The following is a 22,444-nucleotide window of genomic DNA, read 5'->3' as shown; positions in this document are numbered from 1 at the left end:
AAGATAACAGGGAAAATACATAAATGTGGTGGAACAAGGTTAACTGTAATTTAGAAAGAAATCTAAAATGATTACCAAAGTTTTCCCTAGGAAGAAATAAATCATAATAGAAAAAAATAATAACGGGCCACTAAGCGACTGATCTGATCTGATCTGAAGCCTTTGACTGTGTGGATCACAATAAACTGTGGAAAATTCTGAAAGAGATGGGAATACCAGACCACCTGACCTGCCTCTTGAGAAATTTGTATGCAGGTCAGGAAGCAACAGTTATAACTGGACATGGAACAACAGACTGGTTCCAAATAGGAAAAGGAGAACGTCAAGGCTGTATATTGTCACCCTGCTTATTTAACTTATATGCAGAGTACATAATGAGAAACGCTGGACTGGAAGAAACACAAGCTGGAATCAAGATTGCCAGGAGAAATATCAATAACCTCAGATATGCAGATGACACCACCCTTATGGCAGAAAGTGAAGAGGAACTCAAAAGCCTCTTGATGAAAGTGAAAGAGGAGAGTGAAAAAGTTGGCTTAAAGCTCAACATTCAGAAAACAAAGATCATGGCATCTGGTCCCATCACTTCATGGGAAATAGATGGGGAAACAGTGGAAACAGTGTCAGACTTTATTTTTTGGGGCTCCAAAATCACTGCAGATGGTAACTGCAGCCATGAAATTAAAAGAGGCTTACTCCTTGGAAGGAAAGTTATGACCAACCTAGATAGCATATTCAAAAGCAGAGACATTACTTTGCCAACAAAGGTCCGTCTAGTCAAGGCTATGGTTTTTCCTGTGGTCATGTATGGATGTGAGAGTTGGACTGTGAAGAAGGCTGAGCACCGAAGAACTGATGCTTTTGAACTGTGGTGTTGGAGAAGACTCTTGAGAGTCCCTTGGACTGCAAAGAGATCCAACCAGTCCATTCTGAAGGAGATCAGCCTGGGATTTCTTTGGAAGGAATGATGCTAAAGCTGAAACTCCAGTACTTTGGCCACCTCATGTGAAGAATTGACTCATTGGAAAAGACTCTGATGCTGGGAGGGATTGGGGGCAAGAGGAGAAGGGGACGACAGAGGATGAGATGGCTGGATGGCATCACTGACTCGATGGACATGAGTCTGGGTGAACTCCGGGAGTTGGTGATGGACAGGGAGGCCTGGCGTGCTGCGATTCATGGGGTCTCAAAGAGTCAGACATGACTGAGCGACTGAACTGAACTGAGGTTACTAACCTAAAGTCCTCTATAATAGACACTTCTATCTTCTCTATAATTCTAAAATGTTCAGGATAATAGAGATCTAAAAATGGAGTGATATAGTACTGCAAGTCCAGAGAAGGCACTGGCAACCCGCTCCAGTACTCTTGCCTAGAAAAAACCATGGATGGAGGAGCCTGGTAGGCTGCAGTCGATGGGGTTGATAAGAGTCAGAAACGACTGAGTGACTTCACTTTCACTTTCCTGCATGGAAAAGGAGATGGCAGCCCACTCCAGTGTTCTTGCCTGGAGAATCCCAGGGATGGCGGAGCCTGGTGGGCTGCTGTCTATGGGGTGGCACAGAGTCGGACGTGACTGGAGCGACTTAGCAGCTGCAGCAGTACTGCAAGGCAGCATAATGCACTCTATATTAGAAACTGGGCATTCTGGCTCCACCGCTACCACAGCCAGCAGTCTGGGTAGAGAGAAGCCAGATTACTTCTCAGGGCTTTGTTTCATGGGGTAAAATGTGCAAGATGAATGAGACAATCTTCCAAACACCCGATTCTATGCTAAAAACCATTCTGAGCAGAAGCAGACTCTGCAAAATGAAGATAATTCTTCATGATCCTAAAGGGAACATTTGGTATCCCTTGTATCTTTAGCCATCTGTCGATTCACTCAACTTGAATGATATTTCTATTTTCCCAGTCCAAATTTGTCCCTCTTCTTTCTTCCAAAACTCTGCCAACACTGTTCTCCAAGTTTCCTTGACAAACATCCCACCTTTATTTGACCATTATAGTTCAATTAGATATGCCACTTCTTAAAGTTAAAATTAGACATGCACTTGTCAATCTATATTTTAATTTATATATGGGCCCTTTCTTTACAAATTATGGGAGCATTCAATTATGGGAGCATTAACTAATCAACTCAATGCTCATAAAATAATATGATAAACCCATCAGTGGATAACTGTGTGTTTATTATAAGCTACATTATTTCCTAAAGTTTTAGAAAAAGTTTTGACAATATGTAAAGTCTCAATTTTCTTTTGCCACATAACTCTTTTAAGTTTTGAGCCACTCATTTACTACAGCAACCATTCTTCTGATTAAATGTGCCTTCTTCCAAAGCTACCAAATTTATAGAAATTTCAGTTAAATGAAACAAAACAAAACAGTGAGAACTGCATCAAAACTACTACTTAGAAACACTCATCATCAAGTTTGTTAAAGTGAGATTGTAGGGTAAAGCAACCTAAGGGACTCTACCTTTTAAAGTTAAGAGTACTTTTGTGTCAAGTTTTTTTTTTTTCTTTCTCTTTAGTTCTCAGCTAAAAAGCATGTAAAGATTTTGAAAGGTTATAAGTACATTTAGTTAAAGGCAGAGTGATGCCATTGTCAAGATAGGTAGAAAAATGATGCTAATTTCTAGAAGGGAAACCAATCACCTAGAACATGCCATCTAAAAATTAATGCAAGACAGAAGCAGCCGTCCATAAGCCTGCTGATGTACAGTGAAAGTGACTTTATTTTATCTGCTGCAAATTTATGCAAAGGAAAAATCAGAATATTTTCTTGTAAAAGACCAAAAATTACATGGGTCTTGAACAGCCAGCAAGACCTGACATGTCAAATCAGTCTTCTACTTAAGAGACATTGATTTGGAAAAGAGAGAATGTCCATTTTCTCTTTCTTTCTGGTATAAAAAATAATACATATGTTAAATGAACATTTACATGAAGATATGCTTGGACTGTTGCCAGTTAATCAATAGAGGTTCAGACCAGGGGTTTTACATTAATAATAAAAAAGTAAAAACTCTCAATATTATAGGCCTCCTAAATGCTGATGAAATGCATGATGCTCATTAAACAGGAGTGGTCTTAAGAGACAGGGAATTCTGGGATCTGCCAGCTGTTGCAAGAATGACTCATCATTAACCTTGATGTAACAAAAACCACTGCCTCTGGCAGACATTCATCTGATCGATATTAAATCGCATCATGTAACAGGTCATTGTGTTCAATTGTCTGAGGAACATTTAGCCTCTCACTCATCCTGGCAGACATATCTGGAGACCTGTACAGGGTCATATTAAGGCTTTTTGGATAGATATGGTATGACATAGGTAATGTTTTCTTCAAAGATTTCTAAATAAAAACCATCTCTGACTTGTTGTAATTTGACATTTGAATTCATCAGTGACCCAAATGCCAGAGCCAAACTCACAATTGTTTCTTGCAGAAAACCCAGCCTTAACTGTAAGAAACCTTTGGGTAGCTGGTCTGTCTAGCCTAGGGTGCCCGTCTCACTCTGTAATTCTTGTAATAGAATGAAAGCCCTACCATCTGTTTGATCCCTTGTAGACCTGCCTTTAATCAGTGCTATAGAATACCTGCCATCTAGGCTGTCTTCAGATAGTATAACACTGAGAAAATTGTTACCCAATTCCTATAAAAATTTTAACTCACATAAAAGAAATCTGATAAAGAGAGTCCAAGTGAGTGGTTTGCAAGGGCTAGACCAGTTGCAGTAGAATCCTATCAGGTACCTGTTAAAAAGGTATGCCTGGATCTCATCATGTGCTGCCTAAATCAGACATACCAGGAATAGAGTCAAAAAACCTATATTTTTAACAAGAACTGTATTTGACTCTAATGGATACTCAAATTGAAAACAACCAGCCTATGGGATTCAGAATCTAGTCAGTCCTCAGGGTACTCAAGGTTCTTTTGTCTTTGGGTTGATTAAATCTCTTTAGCGATGAATGACAACTTCACTGTATGAAAATTAGCTTGATTTATAAGTGTTTTGAAGTTATGACATTTTTTTATTTTGATCATGATCACAAAGAGTTATGTGATTTCTGCTACACCCTTTGCCATAAAAAATGTTAAGAAGGACACTGCTAACATCACTCACGGTCAACTCTCTTTATAAGAAATGGGATGAATTCATTTTCCTGACTATAAAAACTATGTTATCTATGCTATCTCTCTTTTCTCCTGGGCTTCCAGGAAGCTCACCACCAAACTGATGCTTAACTGCACCTATCACACTCATCTTCACAGCAATAATTATTGCTTCCTCCCTTTTCTTCTCTGGTCCTTTTCAATGACATCTGTAATATTTTTTAGGTTTAAAAGAAAAACACTACCAAAGTTCTCTTCGAAAAAGACAGGTATGAAAAAAATCTCAAAAATTATAGTGGTTTTTAAATTTTTATCCTCTTTGATTTAGAATATTCATTGATATACATTTGGGGATGGCTTTATACTATTTTTCTCCATACATTTATCTGTACAAAAATGTAGGTCTAGATTAGTCACAAGGCATCCTTAGATGCCTAAGAACTTAGTTCCTAAGTTCCTAAGAACTAAGTCAGTTCCTAAGTTAGTTCCTAAGTTAGTTCCTAAGTTCTTAGTTCTCAGTTCCTAAGAACTCCAGGGAGATGATTATTGCTTCCAAACTAAAGTTTTTGGAACATTTTAAAATAAATAAAATTCTTTGGAATAGCAGAGGCGGAGAGAATGAAAACCAACTATTAACCAGTTTGAAATCTATGGTCCATGACCAACCCAAACTCATGATTAAGAATTCAGCTTTATGTCTTAGAAATACCTAGAACCCACAAGATTAACTGGAATAAACCTGCTAGAAGACTATACCAATTTGAGAAAACTAAGAAATCACTCATTTCTGCTTTTTGATCACATTTAAGATCACTAGCAGAGAAGGCAATGCCATCCCACTCCAGTACTCTTGCCTGGAAAATCCCATGGACGGAGGAGCCTGGAAGGCTGTAGTCCATGGGGTCGCTGAGGGTCGGACACAACTGAGAGACTTCACTTTCACTTTCATGCATTGGAGAAGGAAATGGCAACCCACTTCAGTGTTCTTGCCTGGAGAATCCCAGGGACGGCGGGGCCTGGTGGGCTGCTGTCTATGGGGTCACACAGAGTCGGACACGACTGAAGTGACTTAGCAGCAGCAGCAGCAGCAAGATCATTAGATCAATCATTTTGTATAGTTAGTTCACAACACATGAACAACTGACTGATGTTCTTTTCTTTTATTGTTTCTTTTTCATTTAACTGGAAATGACTAGTGGGTTACTTCCTTTGATTAATGTAAAAGATAAATGTAGAATTCTTTGGACCACAGTGACAATTTCATAATAAAACTGAGAGTACTTATCAAAATTCTGAGAATTTCAAGGTCTTTTTTAAAGGCTTTTATTTGAAAGAACTGTAGTATTAAGAGAATTTAGGGCTTTCCAAAGACAGTCTCTTTTCAGTATTTAACTATGGCAGCCTCGTATCTTTGACACACAGAAAAAATGAAAATGTTAGTCACTCAGTCATGTCCAACTCTGCAACCCCATGGACTGTAGTCCACCAGGCTCCTCTGTCCATGGAATTCTCCAGGCAAAAACACTGGAGTGGGTAGCCATTCCCTTCTTAGGGGATCTTCCCAAATCAGGGATCGAAGTTAGGTCTCTTGCCTTGCTGGTGGATCTTTTGCTGTCTGAGCCCCCAGGGAAGCCCAGAACAACTGGATATCCATTTGCTTAAGGTGAACCTAGACTCAGACCCTACACTTTTCCCAAAAATCACCTAAAAATGGACCAGAGACCTACATATAAAACACACAACTATCAAACTCCTTGAGGATATCATAGAAGAAAATCTAGATGGCCTTAGGTAGAGTGAGGAATTTTTGATATAAAGGCCATAGTCCGTGAAAGAAAGAAATCACTGATAAGATGATTAAACTTCTGCTTTATTGGGGGGGGGGTACTGTCAAGAGAGTGAGAAGACAAATCACAGACTAAGAGAAAATAGGCACAAAACACATATCTTATAAAGGACTATTATCCAAAATACAAAAAATAAGATTAAAGCTCAACAACAAGAAAACAAATAACCCAATTTTTAAAAAGGGCAAAAGACCTCACTTCTCAATGAAGACACATAGATGGCAAAGATGCATATGAATATAAGCTCCACATCATATATCACTTTCAGTTCAGTTCAGTTCAGTCACTCAGTCATGTCCAACTCTTTGTGACCCCATGAACTGCAGCACGTAAAGCCTTCCTGTCCATCACCAACTCCCGGAGTTCACCCAAACCCATGTACATGAAGTCAGTGATGCCATCCAACCATCTCATCCTCTGTCATCCCTTTCTCCTCCTGCCCTCAATCTTTCCCAGCATCACGGTCTTTTCAAATAAGTCAGCTCTTCACATCAGGTGGCCAAAATATTGGAGTTTCAGCTTCAACATCAGTCCTTCCAATGAACACCCAGGACTGATCTGCATTAGGATGGACTGGTTGGTTCTCCTTGCAGTCCAAGGAACTCTCAAGAGTCTTCTCCAATGCCACAGTTCAAAAGCATCAATTCTTTGGTGCTCAGCTTTCTTTATAGTCCAACTCTCACATCCATACATGACCACTGGAAAAACCATAGCCTTGACTAGATGGACCTTTATTGGCAAAATAATGTCTCTGCTTTTTAATGTGCTGTCTAGGCTGGCCATAACTTTCCTTCCAAGGAGTAAGCATCTTTTAATTTCATGGCTGCAAGCATCATCTGCAGCAATCTTGAAGCCCAGAAAAATAAAGTCTGACACTGTTTCCACTGTTTCCCCATCTATTTGCCATGAAGTGATGGGACCAGATGCCATGATCTTAGTTTATAGAATGTTGAGCTTTAAGCCAACTTTTTCACTCTCCTCTTTCACTTTCATCAAGAGGCTCTTTATTTCTTCTTCACTTTCTGCCATAAGGGTGGTGTCATCTGCATATCTGAGGTGATTGATATTACCCCCAGCAATCTTGATTCCAGCTTGTGCTTCATCCAGCCCAGCCCAGCGTTTCTCATGATGTACTCTGCATATAAGTTAAATAAGCAGGGTGACAATATACAGCCTTGATGTCCTCCTTTTCCTATTTGGAACCAGTCTGTTGTTCCATGTCCAGTTCTAACTATTGCTTCCTGACCTGCATACTGGTTTCTCAAGAGGCAGGTCAGGTGGTCTGGTATTCTCATCTCTCAGAATTTTCCACAGTTTATTGTGATCCACACAGTCCAAGGCTTTTGCATAGTCAATAAAGCAGAAATAGATATTTTTCTGGAACTCTCTTGCTTTTTCAGTGATCCTTGCTGCTGCTGCTGCTAAGTTGCTTCAGTCCTGTCCGACTCTGTGCGACCCCATAGACGGCAGCCTACCAGGCTCCCCCATCCCTAGAATTCTCCAGGCAAGAACACTGGAGTGGGTTGCCATTTCCTTCTCCAATGCATGAAAGTGAAAAGTGAAAGTGAAGTCATTCAGTCGTGTCTGACTCTTAGTTACCCCATGGACTGCAGCCTACCAGGCTCCTCCGTCCATGGGATTTTTCAAGGCAATAGTACTGGAGTGGGTTGCCATTGCCTTCTCTGGTTCAATGATCCTTAGGGAATTACAAATCAAGACAATGAGATACCACTAGACACCTATTAGAGTAGCCAAAATCTGGAACACTGACAACACCAAATGCAGGACAGGACATTGAGTAATAGGATCTCTCATACAGATCAGGTGGTCTGGTATTCCTATCTCTTCTCTTGTTTAAATCCAAACCCCTCAGATAGCTCTCTAACTTGCCTGACAAGTTTACCCGGATTCCTACGATTGTTTACAGTCTCCCAGCCTCGAGAGGCACGGGAAGCTTAAGATATTCAAATAGCTTAGAGCCTCTCAGAGAGTTAGAAACTGTCAGAATAAAACTAGTAAAAGATTTCATTGATGAGCCAATGCTTGCTGCCAAGTTTCCACATCCCCTGTATTATATCCTTGAATGTGTATTAATTAATATAGTTGGTATGTAAAAAAAATAAGTAGTCGCCTTGGTGTTAGCAACTTTAGACCGTTAAGGTAATAAATTCTTTCCTTTGTTGTAAACCCACTGCACCTCTGCCCTATAGGAATGCAACTTTATCTAACACCTTCAGAGTATGGCGCCAAACCTTAAAATAATTACTCTTAGAGAAAACAAGTCTTACGGTTGACAAACCTTTGTCAAGAGTCATAAAATGTTAATAGGCCTTCTGGCCAGAAGATGATGTAAATCACCTAAACCATTTGTATACGATAAATTTGCAGAAAAGAAACCCTGGTTTCGATAAGGATCAAAGACTGATGACTTTGCATGATTTCACACCCCCTATTATCCTCTATGTGCAACTTATGGTATAAAAGCCCCTGTTGAAAATAAAGCTACGGGCCTTGCTCACCGAAGCTTGGTCTCCCAGTGTCATTCTTTCTTTCATATTCTGGCTGAGTCTCAATCTGGAGCGCGGAGGTCCTCTGTGACCATTTATTTGCCTGGGCTTCTAAGACCCATTTGAGAAGGTGCCTAAGGTGGGGCACCTTCTGCTATTCGAGAGGGCGCCTGCAGCCTCTGTGGTCAGAGCTAACCTGATGTCACAGGTTATATTGATTTTCCACGTAAACCAAGCTACTCAGCCTCTTTTCTCTGCTGAATTTTCCTACTGAGCTACTCATTCTATTACTCTTTATATCTTTGATGAATATTTAAATTAATTGCCGACGCCGTCTCCCCTTCAAACTCCCTGGATCAGCTGGGGCTGGACCCTGGGAGGTATTTTTTCAAATGAGTTGAAAACTTGTTTCCCCACAAAAATCTGCACATAGATGTTTATAGCAGCTTATTCATAATCACCAAAACTCAGAAGCAACCAGGATGTCCCTCATCAAGTGAATGGATTCATGGTAGTACCTCTAGAAATGGAATTTTATTTAGTGTTAAAAAGAAAGGACCTATAAAACCATAGCATGAAAGAAAAATGCATATTACTAAGTGAAAGAAGTTCATCTAAAAAGGTTCCACACTGTATGATTTCAACTATATAACATTCTGTTGCTGCTGCTGCTGCAACAAGTTGCTTCAGTTGTGTCTGACTTTGTGTGACCCCCTAGACAGCAGCCCACCAGGCTCTGCCATTCCTGGGATTCTCCAGGCAAGACCACTGGAGTGGGTTGCCATAAAACATTGTAGAGAAGGCAAAACCATGAAGAAGAACTGTGCTTGTCAGAGGTTAGGGAGGAGTGAGAGATCAATTTGGTAAAGCACAAAAGATTTTTAGGGCAGTGTGATGCTATAATGGTAAATACATGCTATGATACATTTAAACCCATAGAATGAATGTACAACACCAGGAAGTGCATCCTAATGTGTAAAATATGGACTTTTGTGACAATGATGTAACATGTGTTAATTGATTGTAGCAAATGTACTACTCTGGTATAGGATTTTGATAGTGAGGGAGGCTGTGTGTATATGCGGACAGGGAATATAAAGCAAATGTCTGTACTTTCTGCTCAATTTTGCAGTAAACCTAAAACTGCTCTAAAAAATAAACTCTACTAAAAATATGTATTTTATGAGTAAAATGTCATAAAAATAAAATCTTAACCATCTCCTTTACCAGGGGCATAGTTTTTCAGTTTGAAACTTAGAATAAGCTTAGTATCCAAGTTATTAGAGAGTATTCTTCATAATCATATAGAATTATGCATTATAAGTTTATTACTTGATCTTATCTACCATGAACTTAACTGGCTGTTATATATTTAGCCTAAAATATTAATATGAGGGATGTACAAACTAATCTGCAACATAAATCACTGTTTATTTCTGCCTTTTTTATAATCAACATTTAGTTTGTTCAAACTGACTAAGTAGAGTTCACATCAACGTTTAGGTTGGGCAGAATAAACAAATCAACTGCTGGGCAGCACAATGTTCTATTTTATAGAATAAGCAAAGTAAATAAACTGGATTGGGGAATAAAGGAAAATATAAGAGAATTAAAACACTTAATTTTTAAATACATTTTCCACTTCCCCTATTTCTAAAATATTCCAGTCATTTGAATATGCTATGACTAAAGATATAAGTTGATAGTAAATACTAATAGTAATTAATTAATATAAATACATTAAAATATATTAATTACTTATCTTCTATAGAGAGACTCTACCTATATAGTATGTTCTTGGATTCCCTGAGATTAGTTAAAATGCAATGCCAAGTTGAAGGTAGTATTTTTTATTGGCCAATTTAAGGTTGACAGATACACAGATTTGAAAAACATACTTCCTGGAAGCCAAAGAAAAACGTTTCTTGTTACCTGAAACCATGTCTGTCACTAAGGTACTGCGTCATCAGAAGCTTGGCTCTCAGATTCTTGAAATTGGATCAGGGGTGGTATCATTTATTATAAAAATGGAGAAAAATAGTGTATTCTCTCACTGATGCTACAACTGTGCTGACAATTCACTAATACAGAGATTAAATTTATAGTACCTGCCTTTACATCTGTCATCAACAGCTCCAAAATCATAACATGCTCTCTTTCAAACATATTTGGTAAGTGAACTCATACATCCTCCTGGACTATGGCTCAGAGGGTAGAAGCATCTGCTTGCAACGAGGGAGACCCTGGTTTGATCCCTGGGTCGGGAAGATTCTCTGGAGAAGGAAATGGCAACCCACTCCTGTACTCTTGCCTGGAAAATTCCATGGATAGAGGAACGTCATAGGTTACAGTCCATTGGGTCGCAAAGAGTCGGACATGACTGAGCAACTTTACTTACTACATCCTTGGCATTTCTCAAAGTCATTTTGGAAAAATAAAAGAAAACCTAATAAAACTAAAACATAGGTTAACTAAATTTCCTTGCATGTTTAAAAAAAAATCAGAGTACTGCTTTCAATTTTGAAAGCTTAAATAGACATACTTGCATGTAATCAATCAAATAATATTAAGGGATAAAAGCATATATAATGAATCCATCAAATATGCATAGATACTGATACCAATATTTTCTGATTACAAAAAGTTTACAAATTATTTGAAGAGATTTGTTTTATCTCAAAGCCAAGAGGAAAAATGAATGACTAACATCAAAAAATTGTTTTAGGCTGCACTACTAATGGTTTTATGATCGACAAGAAAAGGGTCTACCCCAAGAGAAAGAGAAAACAAATGAGTAAAATCATTTTGGATAATTTAGTAACCACCAATAGGAGGAAATCAAATGTACTTCCACCATTAAAACACGATACTGGATGCTTGGGGCTGGTGCACTGGGACGACCCAGAGGGATGGAATGGGGAGGGAGGAGGGAGGGGGGTTCGGGATGGGGAACACATGTATACCTGTGGCGGATTCATTTTGATATTTGGCAAAACTAATACAGTTATGTAAAGTTTAAAAATAAAATAAAATTTAAAAAAAAACACATTTTGGTGATTTTCATTAAGCAGAAAAAATGATTTTTAAAAAATTAGGAGGGGGTTATATACTAAAACTTGGAGCTTGCATTTTGATAATCTGAAAGTACAATCCAAATGTCACCAAAAGCCTGTTCATTAACCATAGGTCAGAAAGAAAAAATAAATCAGAAATATACATTTCTTATTCCTCAACTAATTCTAAAGAGTTTGACCAACAGCAAGCATATATCTAATTTAAAAAATTAATATAATGACCAAGGTAATATAATGTGAAAATATAAGTATTTACTGTAGTATCCAAATGTCGACAGCAGATTCAGAAGACAAGAAAACTGATTATTAATTCAAATTAACATTATTATATGGGCTTCCCAGTGGCAAAGAATCCATCTGCCAATGTAGGAGATCCAAGAGACATGGGTTTGATCCCTGAGTCAAGAAGATCCCCTGAAAAGGAAATGGAAACCCATTACAGTATTCTTGCTTGGAAAATTTCATGGAGAGAGAAGACTGGTGGGCCACAGTCCATCGGTTCGCAGAGTTGGACATGATTGAACACTCACACAGAGATTACAAAAATTATATCCACATGACCAGCATGATTTATTTCTAAAATGTTTTTAATGTAATAAATTTGAATATTAACTTATATTTTAGAATTTTTAAATATCTCCAGAAGACCATATGTCTTCTTAAAAAATTTTTGAATAGGTGTTGAAACAACATATATTATACATTCATATACACAAACACATGCATGTATGTATGTGTGTGTGTGTGTGTGTATATATATATATGGATTTTAATCTACGCGCACACCCTAGGTGGGGGAAGGAATTTCTTCAGAACAGTAGACTTTTAAAGTAAAGTTCAATAGAGAAAGAAAAACCTCACTTTGGATTCTTAAAAATCACTAAATCTTACCCATTATTCCAGCACGTATAAAGAACTCTACTTTCTAAACCCATGAATTTCTTTTAGATACATAGTCCGCTTTCCAGAAAAGAATAATTCTGTTTTATAAATGTACTGAATAATAATGCAAAATAATGGCAAACACTGACTTCTTTTCAGGAGAATATGATCATTTTGATCTATTCTTCCTAATTGACTAACATGATAGTTTGTTCTATATCCTTACTCTTTGGGATTAAGCAAGAATTATGCATGAAAGTGGAGAAGGCAATGGCACCCCACTCCAGTACTCTTGCCTGGAAAATCACATGGATGGAGGAGCCTGGTAGGCTGCAGTCCATGGGGTCGCTAAGAGTCGGATACGACTGAGCGACTTCACTTTCACTTTTCACTTTCATGCATTGGAGAAGGAAATGGCAACCCACTCCAGTGTTCTTGCCTGGAGAATCCCAGGGATGGGGGAGCCTCGTGGGCTGCCGTCTATGGGGTCGCACAGAGTCAGACACAACTGAAGCAACTTAGCAGCAGCATGCGTGAAAGTAAGATAGCATTCAGACTGGGGGAAAAATACAGAGAAAAGGAAAAAAGTGGATCTGATTGTAGCCTTCTGAAACCATAAAAAAGGAAAGAAAACTGATATCATGCCTTTCCTTAAAAGGGGGAAACTGTCATCCATCAAGTCACTTTGGCATGTTAACATTTTGTCTGTTCTTCTTATCTACCTGTGTCATTTCCTCTACCTCCCTGTTAGAATGAAAGCTCCTTGAGGGCTGGAATAGTTCTCTGTGCTCAACATATACTTGCTGTTGCAACACCATTCAACAGAATACAAGTCTCTAGCTTCTGGTTTACAGGTTCAGATTAGTGCTAGAGGTGCTAGAAAACACTCCTCTGCTACTCACTGCAGAAAAATTGTGATGATGTTTATTCAAATTGATGATTTTCTGAAATGCAGATTTCTGTCGGGGGGGAAATGTCTATCTGTGGCACACTTGCTGTACCTAATCCTCTTTACCTGCGGACAATAATTTTTAAAAATAGAATCTTATTACATTCCCTACAAAGACTAGCTCTTTCTTTTATAAGTTATTTTGTATGATGTGGGTTTTATTTCCTAGAATTTATTATAGTTATCATTTTATATTTATCTATGTGATTATTTATGAATGAATCTTGCCCTCTGTTGGCTGTAAACTCTCTGAAGGCAGATACCACTTCTGCCTTGTCTGCCTCCCAGCTCAGCATTTGGCTGATATGCTTCACATATATCAAAATATAAAATTTCCCCCAAAGCAGCCCAGATTACATGAACTTGTATGAATCAGGCCCTTTGGTATGCCATATACAAATACATCGGAAGGATATACATGTGCACTCACTTGGAGGGTTATTTTGTTCTCAAATAGATTCCTAGATTGTTACAGGACTATGCTAAATGCCCATTCTTTTGTTTGTCATGTATCCTAAATCAGCAGCAGTACTGTTCCAAGTGGATTTTCTCAATTCTAAGCCACTTTCAAAAACCCAAATTTAATTTAACAAAATACATAACAGATATGAAAATGTAGGTTACAGAAACTGAGTGTATATGCATCCCATTAGAAAAGAAAGAAATGATTTAAAGGACCAACTTTGTTTAATTAGAAAAAGACATAGAAACACATGCCAATCTAATTCATATCTTCTTTTGTGATAGGATTATTCCATGGCTAGGTTGAGTGGCCTGGCCCCTCACAGTCTCTTAAAGGCAAAATGGAACTCTGAGAGATGGATGACAATCCAGTTGGGTGGATTCATAAATGGCTAAATATTCACATTGACCGAGTATCTATTGATGAATGGATAGATATCAGCTATGACAAGAATTTTTTCTTGACTCATTATTTGCTGAAGTTTTTTTATCATAGTGAACTAGAAGCATATTTATCTAATTTAAAATAACTAGTGGAAGGAGTGGCTTAGGGACATAGGTTTTGGTGTCTAAAACAGTTGAGTTTGAATCTTAGCTTCTCAGATTAATATCACCTTGGGCAAACTATTTGACTTCTTTGCAGTTTAGTTTTTCTATTATAAACTAAATACTAATAACTGCCTTGCAGAGAGTAGTTATGTATGTTTGAGTCCCTAGATAATCGACACTCAATAAATTATTGGGCCTCCCTGGTGGCTCACCTGGTAAAGAATCTGCCTGCAATGTAGGAGACCTGGGTTTGATTCCCTTTCCTCCAGAGAAGATCCCCTGGAGAAGGGAACGGCTACCCATTCCAGTATTCTGGCATGGAGAATTCCATGGACTGTACAGTCCATGGGCAAAGAGTCGGACATGACTGAGTGAACTTCACTTCACAATAAATTATTGTCATTCGTATGATAACTCAAAAAATTAGAGGTCTGATTAGATATGAAATAATAAAAGGTAGTGCATAACACACAGTGTATTTGATGGTTTTTGCTGGATTATACTGAAATAAGAAGTATTGGGAGATAATTCTCCATAGGTCTGTTGCATTATTGCCTATCTTGTGAGCAGAGGCACAGACTGTCTTTGCTCCAGACTATCTTTCAAGGATGTTTGTATAATAAACAGCCTTAGAGGATGAAGATAACATCCCCCTCTCTGACAATAGGCAGGTTTGCTTACAGCCTTAGAAGACAGAGATAGCTCCCTCAGAAACCTTGGCTGCCATACTTCCTCCTCTTACAAATGATTCAGATTCAGGGTTCTTCTCCTGTAACACAATACACAAAGTTTGTGCTTGTCACCTGGGCCACTTTCACATCGCCCGGTGGAAACTGGGGCTCAGGGAACAGCACAAAATCTGATATTCTGGCTCTTCATATGGCTTTGAATATTAAACTGTCCTTTGTCGCTGAATCAGGAGTGTCAAGTCCTCTGGCAGTGTCCATGACTCTAAACTGGCTTATCTATTAGCTTGAAAGTAGGGTGAAATTTCAACCTTCTGAGGTTCTTAACAAAACCCTCCAAATCTCAGGCGCTTATCATAACATAGGATTATTTCTCCTTTCCACAGACACTGCCCACTTTACATGTTGGCTATGTGTCACTGTAGGTCAGCTTTGCTCTGCTTCAGGCACCTTTTTCTGAGACTGAAAGAACAGCCCCCATCTGGACATGTCTGTCGTTAATGGCCCAGGAAAAAGAGTAGTGAAGGAGCCACCTATGTAGCTTTTAAAATATTTGCTTGGTCATGGCGTACATCACTTTCACGTATACTCTACTGACCAAAGCAAGTCACGCTGAAGGCCTGGTATTAGTGGGGTGGCAAATTACACTCTTCTCACAGGAAGAACTGAAGTATTCTCACCACATATGGAAAAAAGCAAGGATGCACAAACTTCTTACAAGTGGGAGAATGCATAATGGAAACAGTAATACATTCTTCCACATATATATAACACATGCTCAGTAAATGATAACTATGTTAGGACGAGTTATATTAGGACATGACAGACATAATTAGTTATGTTAAGACAAAATAAAAAATTTAAAAGATTTTCTCCAGGTTTCAAAACTGTCTTCTCATAGTTCTGTATTATACCTGTGACAGTGAAGAACATACCAACATTCAATGATTTTTGTAAAAAATCTTGATAGTAGGAATGGGTTCAACAAGATGGTGTATAAATTGGAGTGAATAGAGTACAATGGGTGTGCTTGTGTTCAAACATGTACAGGGACACATAAACATAAAAATCCTATTTTTAAGAAGGATTAAGAGAAATGTTTCACTACTATTAAGAGAATAAACATATACATAATGCAAAGTTTTGATCATGCTGTCATTTAACAATCAAAACCAAAGCTCCTAAAAGAATTATTTCACAAATATGCTTAGCAACTCTTCTATTCCCTCTTGAAACTTTGTTGTTTTTCTCAAAATCACCACCAAGAAATAGAGGTATATGAAGGGTTATTTGTGACTTTTCCACTGGATTGTTTCACATATAATCATCCTTTGAGCCATCTTTCCACTACATAATCTCTTTGAACTCATTACCTGTACACTGCCACATATACAGTCTAACTCAGCATGGAATAAATACATCTTACTTTGAGGCCAATGAACCTCAATGAATCAAAAATGACCTTTTTAGTCTCTATGACTAATTTCAAATCATAAGTCATACTTTTGGGATTCTAAGAACTATAGCAAGCAACTCCAGTCTACCAAGTCTTTTTAAACCTTTATTATTGTCTCTTCAATTTAATAATCCCACATGCCTTGATCTATTGACTACATTCCACCTTTGTAAACTGGTTATGCTCTATTCAAGGGATATTTTCTAAATTACCTAAGTGTTTAAATACCCAAATATTTAATATCTAAATATTCATGTTACCACAGTATTTATATAACATCATTTGGGATATTCAATTGTTTCACTGTTCTTCTCCATGTTTAACATAAGTGTTTTTATTTCAGCATTTGAAATTTATATACTTAAAAGTAGATTTCAGCTACATCTTGTATTACTTACATGAGACTTTAAGGGCGTGAAGTGAATAATGGCACTCAGTCATGCATTTGAGTGCACCTGTGTGCCTGTGCACATTCTTTATTTTTTATTCATTGTTGGATCCAGTAAGTACGTATTGAATGAAAAAAAAAAAAGATAAATTAAGACAAACACTAAATCTGAACCATCTTCTGAAAGTACAAAATAAGACTGAGACTTTTCTGAAATTTTTCCAAAAAGAAATGTAAATATACTTCCTGTCCTTCAACATTTTCACATCTTGTCTCAACCTTCCAGTATTATTCTTCATCTCATTCTTAAGAACAACATTCAATCCACATTTACTCTGAATTCTACTTCTTAATTATAAACAATTGTTTGAAGCTCTAGCTATGGCTGATGTATTTTTACCTTACAAACACTATTCTCTTGAACTTCCTGCTGGAAGAATGTTAGTAACAGATGGTGGAGCTTCTCGAGATATAAAATGAGACTTTGCATATCAATGCAAATCTGACAAGTGACTTAATCACAAAAGACACTCTCCTTCAAAAAAACAATCATCTAGGCAGCAGTGATGAACCCAAAGAAAAAAGTCATCTTAGATATAGACTTTTCTGTATTTTTCTATTTTCTTTAATTACACAGGCTAACAGTTGAAGCAGCTTGCTATTTATAGTATTTAACTTGATTTTAGCTTCAGTTTTCATGGGGAGCATAAAGCAAGAATCTTGCATTTATTCCTCAGTTTTTTTAAGGAGTATGTAGGCATCAGTGCACTTAAGTATAGTGTAAAAAATTAATACAAGGCAGAATTACATCAAAATCATCTAGGCATGTCAAGGTGCATGAAATATTCACAGTGATGAGAGTAAAGGGATACAGAGAAGGCAAAAGTATCTTTGGAAAAAAATAATTAAGGGATTCTGCCTAGCAGACAGATTTCTATAATCTTTAGATAATATTTTAAGAACATAATTGACACATTTTAAAAATTGCCTTTTCTTTTCCAATAGCAAAGCCTGATCACAAATCCTTATCTGTGAGTATCTATTATATTTGTTGTTTTGGCTCAGACTTAAGGTTCTTTGGGCTTCCCTGGTAGCTCAGCTGGTAAAGAATCCACGTGCAATGCAGGAGACCCCAGTTCAATTCCTGGGTTGGGAAGACCACCTGAAGAAGGGATAAGCTACCCATTCCAGTATTTTAAGGCTTCCCTGGTGGCTCAGACAGTAAAGAATCCATTTGCAATGTGGGAGACCTAGGTTTCATCCTTGGGTTAGAAAGCTCTCCTGGAGGAGGGCATGCCAACCCACTCAGGATTCTTGACTGGAGAATCCCCATGGATAGGGGAGCCTGGTGGGCTACAGTCCAGGGGGTGACAAAGAGTTGACCATGCCTGAGCAACTAAGCTCAGTAAGGCTCTTTGCTATCATTGTACTTTGGGTAATTTCTTATTGGGGTAAAGAGAAGAAAAGATGAAAACCATTCATTTCAGCAAAAAGCCTAAGTGACAGAAAGGGGACTGGAGGTGAGCACAGTTTTAAGGGTCATATAAGTATCTGGAAGATGAGAGCGAGGATTAAAACAACACAAAGGCAGTGATTGGAGAATATTCAAACTATAAAGGAGGGGCAGAGAGAAGGAAAACTGAGCCACAGAGCAGAGAGTGCCGTATTCCAGTCACTCAGCGACAATGGGGTCTTCCTTTATCACCTGAGCTCTCCAATGGGTGCTCTGCACTCTAACACCCCATCTTTGTGGACATGTTGTGACCCATCTCCTTATTCTTATCTCTTCTTATTCAGAGTCTTAACCATCCTTCCTAAAATAAAACTTGCCACCTCAAAGATTACTCTATGCTGAGAAAAATATTAATGAAGTATCAATACATTATTTTTTGAGGGATACCAACATTTGACTGAGGGTTTTCCAGAGACAAAAGCCTTAAATCTAAAGGAATGAATCTCAAATCTTGGGCATTTCACATCTATCTATTGGTTCCTGGGAGCTTCCAGTGTTCCCTAAATCAAATCACACATGTGGCTGCTGGTTTTCCTGTACACTGGCCTTGAGGTATTTTATAAAATGTTCAAAGGACTCAAAACGAATGAAAAGAACCTCAGTCTACAATTACCAATTGCAAATACAATGATACAGTATCATATACCAAAAAAATTACACTCCTGTGTACACTATTGGTTAAGGGAAATTTTATGTCAATAAGATTATTTTACTCACACCTCCTAAGCAGAAACCTGGGCTTTCCTGGAGGCTCAGTGGTAAAGAACCCACCTGCCAATGCAGGAGACACAGGTTCGATCCCTGGGTCAGGAGGATCCCCTGGAGGAGTGCATGGCAACCCACTCCAGCATTCTTGTCTGGGAAATCCAATGGAGAGAGGAGTCTGGTAGGCTACAGTCCATGGGGTCGCAAAGAGTCAAACACAACTTAGCAACTAAACAACAAGAACAGTAAACCAATAATCTATTCCTATTGTAATTAATTATTATCATAGGAGTGCATCAGTCTGCTTAGGCTGCCATAACAAAATACATAGAGTGGGTGACTTCAACAGCTGACATGTGCTTTCTCACAGTTCTGGAGGCCAGAAGTCAGAGTTGCCATCCTGGTCAGGTTCTAATGAGAGCTCTCCTCCTGGCTTGGAGAAGGCTGCTTTCTTGCAGTGTCCTCACAGGGCAGAGAGGGTGCTGGTGTGTCTTCCTCTGCTTATAAGGGAACTAATCCATTCATGAGGCTCTGACTCCCACGTGTGCTAAGTCACTTCAGTCATGTCCTACTCTTTGTGACCCTGTGGACTGTAGCCTGCCAGGCTCTTCTGTTCAAGGGATTCTCCAGGCAAGAATACTGGAGTGGGTTGCCATTCCCTTCTCCAGCCAAGTCCCATAGATGTTATCTAAAGCTAATTACACACTGAAGGCTCTATTTCTAAATATAATCATATTATAATCTAATATATAATCTATATATATATAGATTATATATATAATATATATATAATATATATATATTATATAATATATAATATATATCTAAATATAATCATATTAGGGGCTTTAACACATGGATTTTGGGAAGACACAATTTAGTCCATGGCAGTGAGAGAACACTCCTTGAAATTTTAAAAATAAGCATGAACAATAAAATTATGTATATGTGGGGAGATTTTTATTACCCCAAATATTACCATGTTTTTTTAATAAGAACTTCCTGCGAATTTAACTATCCCTGAGTATCTTTTCTTTGGCCTCATCTCTAGATTTCACTTCAGATCAAGTTGAATGGCAAGGCCATTCCTGTGCACATGGAAACAACCACCACTCCAGGTTCCTCCAGGCTTTTGTTTGAAAGCTCTTTAATTTAGTAGGTGAGCCTCAGGCTCTTAAATTTCAAAAATAAGCAGGATTCCACTCAAGTGCCTTTCTCAGAAGCTGGTTGGTTTCTGAAATGCCTGAACTCATTATCCTCATGTTGAGGTTTGCAAGGCAGACGTTTCTCAGCCCCTCAGCAGCACTCCTCAGTCAAGGGGATGTCACCCTAGGAGCTCCCCAGGGGTCTTTAGGGCTCCAGATGAAAATAATCAACATTCCAAGCCAGTAAACACAGCAGTTAATTAAAGGCAGCTGACCTTCAAAGTGACACAAACTTAAAGCCAAAAGTTTCTCACCTAAGTTCTTTTTATTTTGACTACAAGATTCTTGTGAGTTAAAAAAAAAAAATGTGTGATAGAGAGAAACATGAGGTATTGGATGAGCAAGACTAAGTCAAGCTAAGAAAAAGAACACCTGGCTTATATTATGTTGCTTAAGGATTTCTTTGTTTTTTATATGCCCCAGCCCATTTTTATGATTGAAATAAGAGGCATGAAATTTGTCTATTCAATCATTATAGCAAGAGTAGCTATGTTGGATCAAGACAACCCTTAGAGCTAGTATATCCACATGAACCCAAATCAATCACCCCAAGTGTAACTATAGCCCAGTAGGTCATATCGCTACAATTTTGATAATTAAAAGGATGAGAGGGTGTGAATCACAGTACTATGATTGCATATTGTATTCTAAACTGCACTAGTCTAATCCAGACATGAATTAACCCTGTGAGTGTTAGGATTTGGGCTAGGCAAAGAGAACAGATACAAAGGTTACTCAGATGTGCTTTACCTTCAGAAAATCTCTAACAGTAGAGAACATGACATATATATGGCATAGGGTAGGCACTGCTCTGTTTATGTAAGCAGTCAGTCATCCCTTGTCTTTAAATTAATAACCATAATGCACAGAATACCCCCACTAAACTCTGTATTTGGTGCTTCTTACACATATAATTTTCCTTGAATCAACTAGTCTATCTCCATTATTCTTTCTACATTCTAATCAATTTTTGTTTTGGAAAATAGCCAAGTTTTAACAGTTTCTGAACTAAATATAAAAAAGAAAGTGCAAAAAATGAAACAATTTCTGGAAATCATTTTTTTAAACTAAGAAAAATTCCAATTAGCTTAATATTCTCTTGAAAAGGAAGCTTTAAATTTATCTAAGAATATTTTTCTCTAGGTAATGCAATCATGTTTACAATTTAAATAGTTTCTTCAGGTTTTTGGTCATACATGAACTGCTTACACAAATAACAGTGGAATTTCTGTTCCCAGAGTTCAGGAATATCACATAGGTAGAAGCAATTGTGGAGCAGGAAATGGCAACCCACTCCAGTATTCTTGCCTGGGGAATCCCATGGACAGAGGAACCTGGTGGGCTACAGTCCATGGGGTCGCAAAGAGTCAGACACGACTGAAGTGACTTGACATGCACACATACAGAAGCAATTGTATATGGGGCTACTAAAACTAATAAGAGAAAATACATATTTAATTAACATACTTTCTCATTTTTCCCATCTAATGTTATAATTTAAAGTCAGATCCTATAAATTCAAATCATGTATAAGTTATCTGAAACTCATATTTTTCAAGACTCAACCAAAAAAGAAAAAGCAGAGTATGCATAACTATAATAATTAAAAAACCCAGTTCTTAGAAAGAGACATGTATAGAGTTTCAATATGTCTAAATAACCAACAATTAAATACCAAGCAAAATTTCAAGCACTCAAAACAATACTGAACTTTGTCTAAATGCTACGTGAGAATAGGTAAAGCTGTGGGTTCCTCTAAACCACTGTTTATCAAGCCATGACTGACTTGCACTAGGTGGTATTAGTCTGATTTGGGGAATACTTGCTAAAATACAGTTTGCCAAAACCCATACAAGTACTACCAAATCGGTATCTCACAGAGGATGGGAAAGCTCTATTTTCAATCTAGCATCCCAGTTGATTCTGACCCACTCTAAACTTTGTAAAACAGCACTCTAAGATTTTAGTTATGGATGACAAAGAATCAGATTAGAGAGCTTCCAAATGGAATCAGAAGCTTTGGCTCTATTGCTCTTTTTATCTTCTCAGGGAGATTTTTTTAACCCCTACATTTCATATGATTCTGTACTAAATAAGACTC

The 22,444-nt window shown here is 37.9% G+C and overlaps 1 protein-coding gene across 2 annotated transcripts in view; it reads right to left on the bottom strand.

The window, feature by feature from the left end:
- IMMP2L (inner mitochondrial membrane peptidase subunit 2) overlaps positions 1 to 22,444 on the bottom strand; it is a 965,664-nt gene that overhangs the window by 190,308 nt on the left and 752,912 nt on the right. The gene's annotated exons all lie outside the window — the stretch shown is intronic.

This window comes from Bubalus bubalis, chromosome 8, assembly GCF_019923935.1.
Source record: "Bubalus bubalis isolate 160015118507 breed Murrah chromosome 8, NDDB_SH_1, whole genome shotgun sequence".
NCBI lineage: Eukaryota > Metazoa > Chordata > Mammalia > Artiodactyla > Bovidae > Bubalus > Bubalus bubalis.
Note: the sequence above shows the minus strand (reverse complement) of the source record. Positions and strands in the feature narration are given on the sequence as shown.